A 13673-nucleotide genomic window follows, 5' to 3' on the forward strand; every position below is an offset into this window, starting at 1 on the left:
AAAGTCCCATAGAGGTGTGGATTTCTTAAAATAATATTTTTTAAGGGCCACAATAGGCGTTGGATTTGTAAAAGAATATTTGTAAGGTTCTATAGAGGCGTGAACTTCTAAAAGAATATTCTGCAAGTGCCTATAGAGACATGGACTTTTAAAAGAATATTTTTCAATGGCCAATACATTGTACCTATACATTTTTGTTTCTATAGAAAAAATTGCAACTGAAGTTCTGTGATTTAAAAAAAAAATTGCAATTGAGCTTCTGTACATTTTTTTCTACAGAAAAAATTGACGTGAGGAATTTTTTTCACTAAAAATAAATTAAACCTGAAGGTCTGTGAATGTAGTTGGACCAGAGTATTTGTCATTTTTTTCTTATAGAAAAAATTTGGACCTGAGGTTATGTGAATTTAAAAAACAAAGGGCCTGATGGACTGTGATTTTTTTCTATAGATCAAAAATGGATTTAACGGTCTGTGACTTTTTTCTATAGAAAAAATTGGCCCTGATTTTCTGTGAATTGGATCTATAGAAAAAAAAATAGACCAGGGATCTGTGATTTTCTATAAAAAAAATTTGACCAAAGGTAGGTGCATTTTTTCTGTAGAAAAAAATGAGGGTCTGTGATTTTTTTTCTATAAAAAAAATTGTCATAAGTTTCTGTAATTTTTTTTCTATAGAAAAAATTGGACCCAAGGTCTGTGAATTTTTTCTATAGACAGAATTGGTCCTGTATTTTTCTGAGGGTCTTTGATTTTTTTGTTATAGAAAAAAATTTGACCTGAGGTTCTGTGAATTTTTTCTATAGAAAAAAAGTAGTATCTGATAAATATTTTCTTTAAAAATGGAATAATACTACCTCATATGATTTCTTTATTCTGAATGTACTAGATTTACATTAATATATAAATAAATAAAAAAATTAAAATTAATAAATTAAAAATTGAATTTTTTATAGAAAAAAGTTGGACCGGAGGTTCTGTGATATTCTTGTATATAAAAAATATGACCTGAATGACTGTGAGGTTCTGTTTTTTATAGAAATAAATTTGACCTGAGGTACTGTAATTAAAAAAAAGGTCTAGATCCCTTCACCACACTGTGGTACAGGGTATTATGTCTTTGATATAGTTCCTATATAGCATCGTCAGATTTTAAGTAAAGGTGCACAAAAGACCCAAAGATAGGCCGTTTGCTACAAAATTTTGCACAATGTACTGAATTTAGTATAGCGTACCGTGTGCTAAGTATTGTAAGAATTGGTTCAGATTTGGATATAGCTCCCATATATAGTTTCGTCCGATTTGAAGAAAATGGTTCACTGATTGACACACAATTTTGCACAAGAACTATGCACCAAGAACTCAAAATGTGGCCGATATGTACAAAACATACTGAAATTAGTATAACTTAACCTGTGACAAGTTACGATGAAATCGGTTTAGCTGTCGATATAGCTATTATATATATTTTCGTCCGATTTTAAGTAAATGGTGCACCAAACTCCTCATGATTATCAGATATTTATCCAAATAGTCAACGGGTGTCCGATTGACATTTTTTACATTGATTTACATAATTTTGTCCCATTGTAGGAAGCAACTCTATATCAGACCAAATGAAAAATTTAGTATAGGATGCAGAATGGCATGTTTATGGTTCCAATTTCATGTTAATGGTCCTTCAAAAATACGACGTCTGCTAGGATTCATCTTTTGAATATACCCAATGTGGTGAAGGGTATCTCATAATCGGCCCCGTCCGACTTTACTACTTTTCTTACTGGTTTTTATGCCTTCACCACAGTGTGGTACAGGGTATTATGTCTTTGTGCATATGTTTGTAACAGGCAAAAATAATCGAATTAGACCCATGGTTCCTTTTGAGAATATGCATAGAATCACTTTTTGAGTCGATTTAAGCATGTCCGTCTGTCCGTCCATGTATTTTTGTTAACAAAGTACAGGTCGCATTTACGATCCGATTTGGATGAAATTTGGCACAGTTCACTTAATTGGCCCAAGGACGAACTCTATTGAAGTTGGAGAAAATCGGTTCAGATTTAGATATAGCTCCCATATATAGTTTCGCCCGATATTAGGTAAATGGTATGCCAAAGTCCCTACATATCTTCCGATTTGCACGAAATTTTGTATAGCGTACTGAATTAGATCTTGAATGATGTGTGTTAAGGTTCGTGAAAATCGGTTCAGATTTAGATATAGCTCCCATATATACTTTCGTCCGATTTAATGTAAATTGTGCACCTAAGTCCCTAAAAATCGTTCGATTTGCACGAATTTTCTTAAGAATAAATTGGACCTGAGAATCTGTGAATGGTTTCTATAGAAAGAGTGGGTGATTTTTTATAGAAAAAAAATTGCTCTGTGAATTTTTTATATAAAATTAAATTGGACCTGAGTGTATGCAAAATTTCCTAATAAAAAATAGTTTGTTTGCATTTTTATATTGGAAATGTGGTCCTGATGACCTGTGATGTTTTCGTTATAGAAAAACCCAGTAAGGAAAATAGTAAAGTTGGACTGGGCCGACTATATGATACCCTTCACCACTGTGGGTGTATTCTGCATATGTATCCTAACAGACGTCGCCTTTTTGAAGGAACATTGACATGAATTTGAAAGAACTAAAATATGTGATCTGTATCTATATCTAAATCGACTAACATCAATCCCTACACCGGTCGAAATTATATATGGAAGCTATGCCATATCTATTTCTGAATCGATTTCAAGGAAACTTACCAGAGATTATATTAACTTCAGTATGTTGTGTCAATTGGACAAAACCGGACGAAAATATATATAGGAGGTGTATGTAAATCTGAAACGATTTTCACGAAACTTAACACACATCATTCTAGACTTAATTCAGTCAGCTTTAACAAATTTCGTGCAAATTGAATTATTTCTAGGGACTTTGGTGCACCATTTACCTAAAATCGGGCGAAACTATAAAAGCGATCTATATCTAAATCTGAACTGATTTTCACGAAACTCGGCACACATCATTGTAGACATAATTCGGTACTCTATACCAAATTTCGTGCAAATCGAAACATATATAGGGACTTTGGTGCACCATTTACATTAAATCGGACGAAACTATATATGGGAGCTATATCTAAATCTTAACCGATTTTCACGAAACTTGGCACATATCATTCTAGACTTAATTCAGTCAGCTTTAACAAATTTCGTGCAAATCGAATTATTTCCAGGGACTTTGGTGCACCATTTACCTAAAATCGGGCGAAACTATAAAAGATAGCTATATCTAAATCTGAACTGATTTTCATGAAACTTGGCACACATCATTCTAGACATAATTCCGTAGGCTATACCAAATTTCGTGCAAATCGGATGATTTTCAGGGACTTTGGTGCACCATTTATCTAAAATCTGGCGAAAATATATATGGGAGCTATATCTAAATCTGAAACGATTTTCACGAAACTTAACTCAGTAGGCTATACCAAATTTCGTGCAAATCGAAATTTGGCACACATCATTCTAGACTTAACTCAGTAGGCTATACCAAATTTCGTGCAAATCGAAGCATATATAGGGACTTTGGTGCACCATTTACCTTAAATCGGACGAAAATATATATGGGAGCTATATCTAAATCTCAACCGATTTTTAACAATTTCAATAGGGTTCGTCCTTGGACCAAATAAATGAGCTGTGCCAAATTTCATCCAAATCGGATTATAAATGCGACCTGTACTTTGTTTACAATTTAACATCAGCAGACGGACGGACGGACATGCATAAATCGACTCAGAAAGTGATTCTATGCATATTCTCAAAAGGAACCATGGGTCTATCTCGATTCCTTTTGCCTGTTACAAACATATGCACAAAGACATAATACCCTGTACCACAGTGTGGTGAAGGGTATAAAAATTTGCTCTGTAAATTTTTTATATAGAATTAAATTGGACCTGAGTGTATGTAAAATTTCCTAATAGAAAATAGTTTCTTTGCATTTTTATATTGGAAATGTGGTCCTGAGGACCTGTGATGTTTTCGCTATAGAAAAAATTAGACCTGAGGGTCTATAATTTTTGTCAAAAGAAAATAATGGTCGGTGAATGTTATTCTCGTGGATATATAATGTATAGTGATTTTAATACATTTAATACATTTGTCCTAATGACAACAGATGCTATTTCATAAGGTCCAATTTTTTCTATGAAAAATAGACCTGGGGGATTGTGATTTTTTTTCTAAAGTCAGATTTTTTGACAGAAAAAATTGGATTTACGTGTCTGTGATTTTTTTCTATAGAAAAAATTGGACCAGGAGGTCTGTAATTTTCTTTCTAAAAAAGGGGCCCAAGCGTCTTTGAATTTTTTTTATGGACAAAATTTGAACATGTGAGTTTTTTTTAAAGAAAAAGACCTCATTGTCTGTGAATGTTTTTCTCATGGATGAATACTAATTTTAATACATATACCGCCATCTAGTGGTTGTTAATGACAACTGATGTTAATTCATATTGATATATCAAAAGCACACACATACTTGTATGAAGAAAATATATTTCAAAAATTCTAAGTTTTATAGCATCGATAGAAATATTTTTATTACTATCAGAGCTATAAAATTTAAATTTTAAGAGGTATTTAATACTCCTCCAAAATAGTTCTGATAGTCCATTAAAAATCGACGCCTATCGAAATCGAAATCCTTTGATAGTCTTTTATAAAGTACGGGTTTAAAAATCTCAAAAAAAATTAAACATATTGATCGCTTCTCATTCATGCCACTATGAAATTAAAAAAAAAAATCAATTAATTATTTCTATTCTACACTGGTATTGAAAATATCGGATCATAGGTCTTAAATCAATAACAGTGGGTGGACTTAGTTATTACGTTATATGTGCGTAATCACATTCTTGTATATAGGATTTCAAATAGAATTCTATATCTAATGATGCGGCAGGCAACATAAGGCTATGAGTCGCTGCGGAAAAAAGTGACATTGAAAAATATTGGAAAATAAAAAAAAAATAATAAATGCTCGGCACTTTGGTGGCTTTCAATTATTTTTTTCTCTACATTTTTATTTTTAATTTTCAAAAGAAGAAAAAAAACCAAAAGCACTGAATGTGACGTAAAAAGAAATTGTGAATGTTAATGGTTTTCGGTGTTGTTGTTTGTTATTTATTTTTTCTTACTTATTTGTTGTTGTTTTGTTCTTAGTGGATGTTATTTTTTTCTTTAGAGAAAAACAGATTTACTCAAAGAAAAAGAATTTGTTCTGCAACTAAAAATAAACCAACGAGTAAAATTAAAAAAAAAAGAATTGAAACTTTTTTATTTGGTTTCATTTTAGACAAACACCAATACCAACAAAGTGAATACAATTGAAAAAAAATCTCCACACAAACACACAAATCTTAGACACTCATACATATACACCAAAATACATAGACAAATTCAAACAAAAAAAAACTGAGATGAGAGAGAGAACTATAGACAATCAAAACCACTGGTCCATAGTTTCCATATACATTCCATGGCACATATACAAGCACACACATACATACACATATATTTTTTTGCCTTTTTACCAAAAATTCCAAAACATAAATGTACGCATATGCCTACATAAATATATCGCATAGATGTATATAGACAACATATGTACGCCTTAGTGAAACAATTCTGCATTTTTTTTGTGTGTGCCTCTCCCGAACTGCCTAACAAAAAACGACACTTTGACCGATTTGAAGATAAAACAAACCCGAAAAAGAAAATAAATCGTATCGAAGGCATTTTCTTTTTCATTTTTGCGTTCAGTGGCTGTGTTGGCTGCTTTGATGAAATTTTTGCCAGTTTTTTGACTGCCACTGAGCGCATTGTATGCTTACTGGCTGGCTGCTGCTTCTGCTGCTGCTGCAGATCGAGATCAGGGCTGTTTGACCATAATGCAAAACATGCATGTCAGGCTGTATTAAGAAATCCTTGTATCGGAAATCAATTCCTTTATAGTGCTCTGTGTGCTCTTTTCGTATCGGGCGACAATCGCAGCATTCACTATTGTACTGTTCCTGAATTTTTATCGAATGACCACAGGTCCAACAATAATAACCAATAGAAATGCAATGGCTAGGATTATATGTTGAGCAGACCTCATCTGATCCTGCAAAACCCTACGCTGTTTTCTTTCGATCCTGTGTGTGCAGCCTACATTTGACTATACCAAAACTATTGCCTGACTGTCGCGAAATTTTTCATAAGATCGGATAGTGTCATTTTTCTTTGTTTGCCACACATAGTTATCGGTTTTAAGTCCCTAGTGCCAATGTACTAAATCCGTTTCAGAAAGTTTTTAAAATTCTATTAAAAATAGGAATTTTCGTTTGTCTGTCTGTCTGCCTAAATCTCCAAAGGTGTAACCAATTTAATGCAAACTTTGCACATCGTTATATTTCTTCCAAACATAAATCAGTTCGAAAATTGAAATATCAGCCCACACCTGGTCTGGTCAGTTGACCCTTGAAAAATATTCTTTAATAAATCCACGCCTCAGTTGGCCCTTGAAAAATATTCTTTAATAAATCCACGCCTCAGTTGACCCTTGAAAAATTGTGTTTTTTTTCGAACTATAGGCCACAATTATAAGCCGAACATCACAACCCACGGCGAAGGGAATCTGGAAAAGTAATTAGAAGCGCTGTACTGAATATTAGTTATATTCAAAAAAATATATCAGTCTATGGAAGAGGTGCTGTTGACCTCTAATCGGGCAAGAGACTGCAAATATCAGAAATATTGCTCAGGCTCGGAAAAAACATCCGCAGAAAGTTAGAGTTTCGTGGTAGTTGTGTATGGTATTATATGTTCGGCCTCGTCCGACTATACTGCTCCGCTCACTGGTTTTAAAATGTTTATATGAAACATAATACTAATAAGTATCCGAATAATAATAAGTATCTAAACATTGCACAGCAATAATATTTTTGCCAAACCTATAACATGTCCGAAAATAGAACCAATCCAGTCCAACTTCTTCTCCACAAAGTTTAAAGATTTTGGAAAATTTCAAGTATAATGTCTAGCGAACGGAGTATACAATTTGATCCAAACATTACACATCATAATATTTTTACGAATACTACACGGTGTTCGAAAATTATCCCTATGGCATCACTTTTCCTGATACCACCACACCAATTGTCACATATTTTGAATATCTATAAATATCATATGAAGAGAATCGAGTATAGGATTTGGAGCAAATTTTGCACACCCTAATAGACTGAGTAAAAAGATAGATTGAGGAAAATTATCAATTTAGGTCCATATTTGACATTGGGCCCACATCGTCACGTCCCATTTTTGTTATTTTAAAGTTGCTCCTGTAATCAGGTAATTTTTCTGGGTCGCTTTATTGACGGTATTTTGAAGTTTTTAGCCGCATTTTCCAATCGAAGTGGTTGCATTCTGATTTTTTTTGTGATATTTTTTCTATAGAGGCCTATTTTTTTTATATAGCCCTCATAAAACGGTCTCGCTTAATTTTCGGAATCTTAAAGTTCCCAGTTCAGTTGCCCAATCTGAGTATCTGTAATGTGATAATTATTTTTTAGATCGTAAACAGCTTTCTAGATATATCGAAATCTAAAACGATTTCATCGAAACTTGTCATGGCCACAATTTTGAGTTCTTGGTGCATCATGCACTTAAAATCGGGAGAATATATATATATATATAGGAGCTCTATCCAAATCTGAACCGAACCAAACTTTTCAAACTTCAGTAGCCTGTGCAAAATTTTGTGTCAATCGGCCTACGTTTGGGTCTTTAATGAAGCATTTACTTAAAATCGGACGATACTATATATGGGAGCTATATCTAAATCTGAACCGATACTTACAATATTTAGCACACGGTACGCTATACTTAATTCTGTACATTGTGCAAAAACATTGTAGCATACGGCCTAACTTTGGGTTTTTGGTGCAGCTTTTACTTAAAATCTGACGAAACTATATATAGGAGCTATATCTAAATCTAAACCGATTTAAACTAAACTTACCACACGTTATGTTATAGTAACTTCAGTACGTAGTGCAAAATGTTGTACCGATTGGACCCACCTTGCTGAAGCATTTATATCCAATTTCTAGGTTATACTAACTTCAGTACGTTGTGCAAAATTTGTGTAAACTTTGTGTAAAATCGGACGAAAATATAAAAGTAGAAGCTATATCAAAATCTGAACCGATTTTTCACGAAACTTAACACTTATCATTCTAGACCTAATTCATTATTCATGCCAAATTCATGCAAATCGAAGGATATATAGGGACTTTGGTGCACCATTTACATTAAATCGGACGAAAACATATATGTAGAAGCTATATCAAAATCTGAACCGATTTTCACGAAACTTAACACTTATCATTCAAGACCTAATTCATTACGCTATGCCAAATTTCATGCAAATCGAAGGATATATAGAGACTTTGGTACACCATTTACATTAAATCGGACGGAAATATATATGAAAGCTATATCTGAATCTGGACCGATATTCAGGAAACTTAACACTTATCATTCTAGACCTCAATCAGTACACTATGCCAAATTTCATGCAAATCGAAGGATATATAGGGACTTTGGTGCACCATTTACATTAAATCGGACGAAAATATATATGGGAGCTATATCTAAATCTGAAGCGATTTTTCACAATTTCAATAGGGTTCGTCCTGTGGGCCAAATAAGTGACCCAAGCCAAATTTCATGCAATTCGGATCATAAATGCGACCTGTACTTTGTTTACAATTTAACATGGACAGACAGGATATGCATAAATCGACTCAGAAAGTGATTTTATACATATTTTAAAAAAGAACTATGGGTATATCTGGTTTACTTTTGCCTGTTACAAACATATGCACAATGACATAATACCCTGTACCATAGTGTGGTGAAGGGTATAACTAGTGAACGGAGCAGTATAGTCGGACGAGGCCGACCATATGATACCCTACACAACTGCCACGAAAATATAACTTTTATAACTTTTTGCGGTTCTATATTCCGAGCCTGTGCAATATTTCGCGATATTTGTCGATTATTGGTCAACTTTCTGACCCCGGAATATTTTCCAAATCTTGTTTTTCCGACGTGAATATTTACTCAAAAAAATAAAAAATTGGTTACTTTATGATTTGGTTGATTTGCCCCTTGGAATATTGACCGCTTATCGCCTAAACAGCCGTTCAAAATATTTGGTCAGATTTCATTCGCCGTGCAAAATATGTGATGTTCGTCATATAATAATGGCCTCTTTAAAAAATTCACGCCTTCTGTAGATCCCTGAAAAAATATTCTTTAAAAAATTCACGCCTTCTGTAGATCCCTGAAAAATATTCTTTTAAAAATACACGCCTTCTGTAGATCCTTGAGAAAATATTTTTTAAAAATCCGCGCCTTCTGTGGATGCCTGAAGAAATATTCTTTTAAAAATCAACGCCTTCTTTAGAACCTTGAAAAAAATTATTAAAAAAAACACGCCTTTAAGAAAAACAAGCCTTTAAAAAAAATTATTAAAAAAAACACGCCTTTAAGAAAAACAAGCCTTTAAAAAAAATCCACGACTTCTTTAGAACCTTGAAAAAATATTATTTAAAAAATCCACGCCTTCTGTAGATCCCTGAAAAAATATTATTTAAAAAATCCACGCCTTCTGTAGATCCCTGAAAAAATATTCTTTAAAAAATCCACGCCTTCTGTAGATCCCTGAAAAAATATTATTTAAAAAATCCACGCCTTCTGTAGATCCCTGAAAAAATATTCTTTAAAAAATCCACGCCTTCTGTAGATCCCTGAAAAAATATTCTTTAAAAAATCCACGCCTTCTGTAGATCCCTGAAAAAATATTCTTTAAAAAATCCACGCCTTCTGTAGATCCCTGAAAAAATATTCTTTAAAAAATCCACGCCTTCTGTAGATCCCTGAAAAAATATTCTTTAAAAAATCCACGCCTTCTGTAGATCCCTGAAAAAATATTCTTTAAAAAATCCACGCCTTCTGTAGATCCCTGAAAAAATATTTTTATAAAATCCACGCCTTCTGTAGATCCCTGAAAAAATATTCTTTAAAAAATCCACGCCTTCTGTAGATCCCTGAAAAAATATTCTTTAAAAAATCCACGCCTTCTGTAGATCCCTGAAAAAATATTCTTTAAAAAATCCACGCCTTCTGTGGATCCCTGAAAAAATATGCTTTAAAAAATCCACGCCTTCTGTAGATCCCTGAAAAAATATTCTTTAAAAAATCCACGCCTTCTGTAGATCCCTGAAAAAATATTCTTTAAAAAATCCACGCCTTCTGTGGATCCCTGAAAAAATATTCTTTATAAAATCCACGCCTTCTGTAGATCCCTGAAAAAATATTCTTTAAAAAATCCACGCCTTCTGTGGATCCCTGAAAAAATATTCTTTAAAAAATCCACGCCTTCTGTGGATCCCTGAAAAAATATTCTTTATAAAATCCACGCCTTCTGTAGATCCCTGAAAAAATATTGTTTAAAAAATCCACGCCTTCTGTAGATCCCTGAAAAAATATTCTTTAAAAAATCCACGCCTTCTGTAGATCCCTGAAAAAATATTCTTTAAAAAATCCACGCCTTCTGTAGATCCCTGAAAAAATATTCTTTAAAAAATCCACGCCTTCTGTAGATCCCTGAAAAAATATTCTTTAAAAAATCCACGCCTTCTGTAGATCCCTGAAAAAATATTCTTTAAAAAATCCACGCCTTCTGTAGATCCCTGAAAAAATATTCTTTAAAAAATCCACGCCTTCTGTAGATCCCTGAAAAAATATTCTTTAAAAAATCCACGCCTTCTGTAGATCCCTGAAAAAATATTCTTTAAAAAATCCACGCCTTCTGTAGATCCCTGAAAAAATATTCTTTAAAAAATCCACGCCTTCTGTAGATCCCTGAAAAAATATGCTTTAAAAAATCCACGCCTTCTGTAGATCCCTGAAAAAATATTCTTTAAAAAATCCACGCCTTCTGTAGATCCCTGAAAAAATATTCTTTAAAAAATCCACGCCTTCTGTAGATCCTTGAAAAAATATTCTTTAAAAAATCCACGCCTTCTGTAGATCCCTGAAAAAATATTCTTTAAAAAAATCCACGCCTATAAAATATTCTTTAAAAATTCATTTCATCGGTGGCAGTCTGATTTTATTTTTAACATAGGTCGAGATTATTGTCTGAATTTTTTCTAATCTTTAGGCCCTCCTTTCTCTGTGTGCATATTTAATTTCTTCATTTCCGAGATATTTTTTAAATATTTCTCAATTTTATAAAAATATTTCTGATAATCCATAAAAATTCACTTTTTAAGAATTTGTTTATTGTAGTTTTTGTCTGTTATAATAAAAACAACAAGAAACTAAATTTTATACTCAATCGTGTATTGTATTGTAGTTGCTGCCTTCGAAAAAAAAAGTCACGAGCAAAATACAACGAAGAGGCGGCGGATCAGTGATGGCATGGATGGTGATGGTGACCAGACACACCAGCCAACCAACCAACCAACAAAATGAGATGTTGTTGATGCCAATGCTGATGTTGCCGGTGGCAATTGTTCGGCATATTTTTAGAAACAGCAACAACAAAACAAACACAGATCTCTATGAGAGAGAGAAAAAAAACAATTTCTTCTCTCACTTGATTCTATTACTATATATACGAAAAAAACGTTCAAAATAGATATAATCGTGCACCTTTTGACTGGCTATACATAAATAACAAAACACGAACAACAACAACAAATATTTACTTTCTTTTTACGAAAATATCTTCTTCATACATCCATTTTGAATATATATAAATATATGCAGACAAGCATTTCAATACTTTTTGAAATGTTTGTTCTTAGTATGGATACTCCACTACTGGATGTTTTTTTTTTTGTTTTTGTTGCCTTAATTATGATGCTGTTTTCATGACGATCGCACATATCCCCCCGGGGTTGGGGGCTGTGGGGAGGTAGTGGTTGTTTGTTTGTCGGCCTGTATGTATGAGGTGTTGAAATGCTCCCCATTTACTTGAGTTCCGTGTTGTTGTGTTTCCCTTGACGTTTTTGTGGGCCATAATTCCAAATATAGAATTGTGTTGAACTCCTGAAAATAGCAGATTTCATAAACATTTTCATTTATTTTCAGTTTTTCTTTTAAGATTTCTTTTTCGACATCGATGAGAGTGGCTGCAGTTTCTTAAAATACACCAAGATTCTGGTTATATTTTCTAAGGGAAAAATTGAAAATATAGGTCATCGTGTTAAATGCTGGAGACATATACATATGACCTTTTCAGTATTTGTTTTTTCATTTCTAATTATGAAAAGGGAAAATGTGTCGGATTTTAAAAAAAGAATATTTTTTCAGGCATCAGTAGAGGCGCTCGATTTTTTAAAAGACGTAGATTTTTAAAAGAACATTTTTTCCGGCATCAATAGAGGCGTGGATTTTTAAGAGAATATTTTTGAACGACCTATAGAGACGTGGATTTTTAAAAGAATATTTTTTGAACGACCTATAGAGACGTGGATTTTTAGAAGAATATTTTTTCAAGGACCTATAGAGGCGTGGATTTTTAAAAGAATATTTTTTCAAGGACCTATAGAGGCGTGGATTTTTGAAAGATGGTCCGAGGCGTGTTATTTTTAAAAGATGGTCTGAGGCGTGTTTTTTTTAAAGAATATTTTTTGAACGACCTTCCGAGGCGTGGGTTTTTAAAAGAATATTTTTTGAACGACCTTCCGAGGCGTGGGTTTTTAAAAGAATATTTTTTGAACGACCTTCCGAGGCGTGGGTTTTTAAAAGAATATTTTTTGAACAACCTATAGATGTTCCGAGGCGTGGGTTTTTAAAAGAATATTTTTTGAGCGTCCTTTCAAATAGATATTTTTATGGACATTTTGAACCAAAAAATTACTCAACATTTCTAAAAAAATTCACGTATGTATTTTTATTTGTCGATGTTCCCTAATTAGAATTGTTTATATGTAGAGAAACAAAACAACATACATTTTTATTTTGCCCCAGGTGAACATCCTCGAACATTGTTTACAACATCATCGCATGGAGATTATACAGAAGGGCGAAATCAATTACGACCTGTGTATGAAATGTGTAAACATTCACACCTCAAACCCTTGCCCTCTCTTCACTTGCCACTTTACTAGACAGAAAAATATTTTTTTGTTTAGGGTATTCCAGAAGCGAACATTGCCCCCTCACATTGTCAATGTTACGCCTAATAAAAAATACGTTTGTTGTTGTTTTCCAACTTATCTCTGCTGAATGGTTACTTCTAAAAGCCATTCAACGATCCTGCCGACTCCATCATTGAATGTCATAGCAATTAATTGCAAACCCCCAACAACAAAAATTACCCGCAGTAACAATTCGCTATCAGACGCGTTTTCATTGCTTATCTGGAAATGGTTTGTAAATCAAAAAATAAAAAAAAAATGAAAACAGGTTTATCACCTGTCATCTGTATGGCTATCTGAATTTCAGGTCGATTTATCGCTATAGCCTGGGAACCTATCCATGATGTTGCATACCATTCATTTCACCATCATTAAATTCCATTCCGATTTGTTATTCC

The sequence above is a fragment of the Musca vetustissima genome, unplaced genomic scaffold (genome assembly GCF_032173495.1).
Source record: "Musca vetustissima isolate MV318-11 ecotype Yass unplaced genomic scaffold, APGP_CSIRO_Mvet_v1 utg7535, whole genome shotgun sequence".
NCBI lineage: Eukaryota > Metazoa > Arthropoda > Insecta > Diptera > Muscidae > Musca > Musca vetustissima.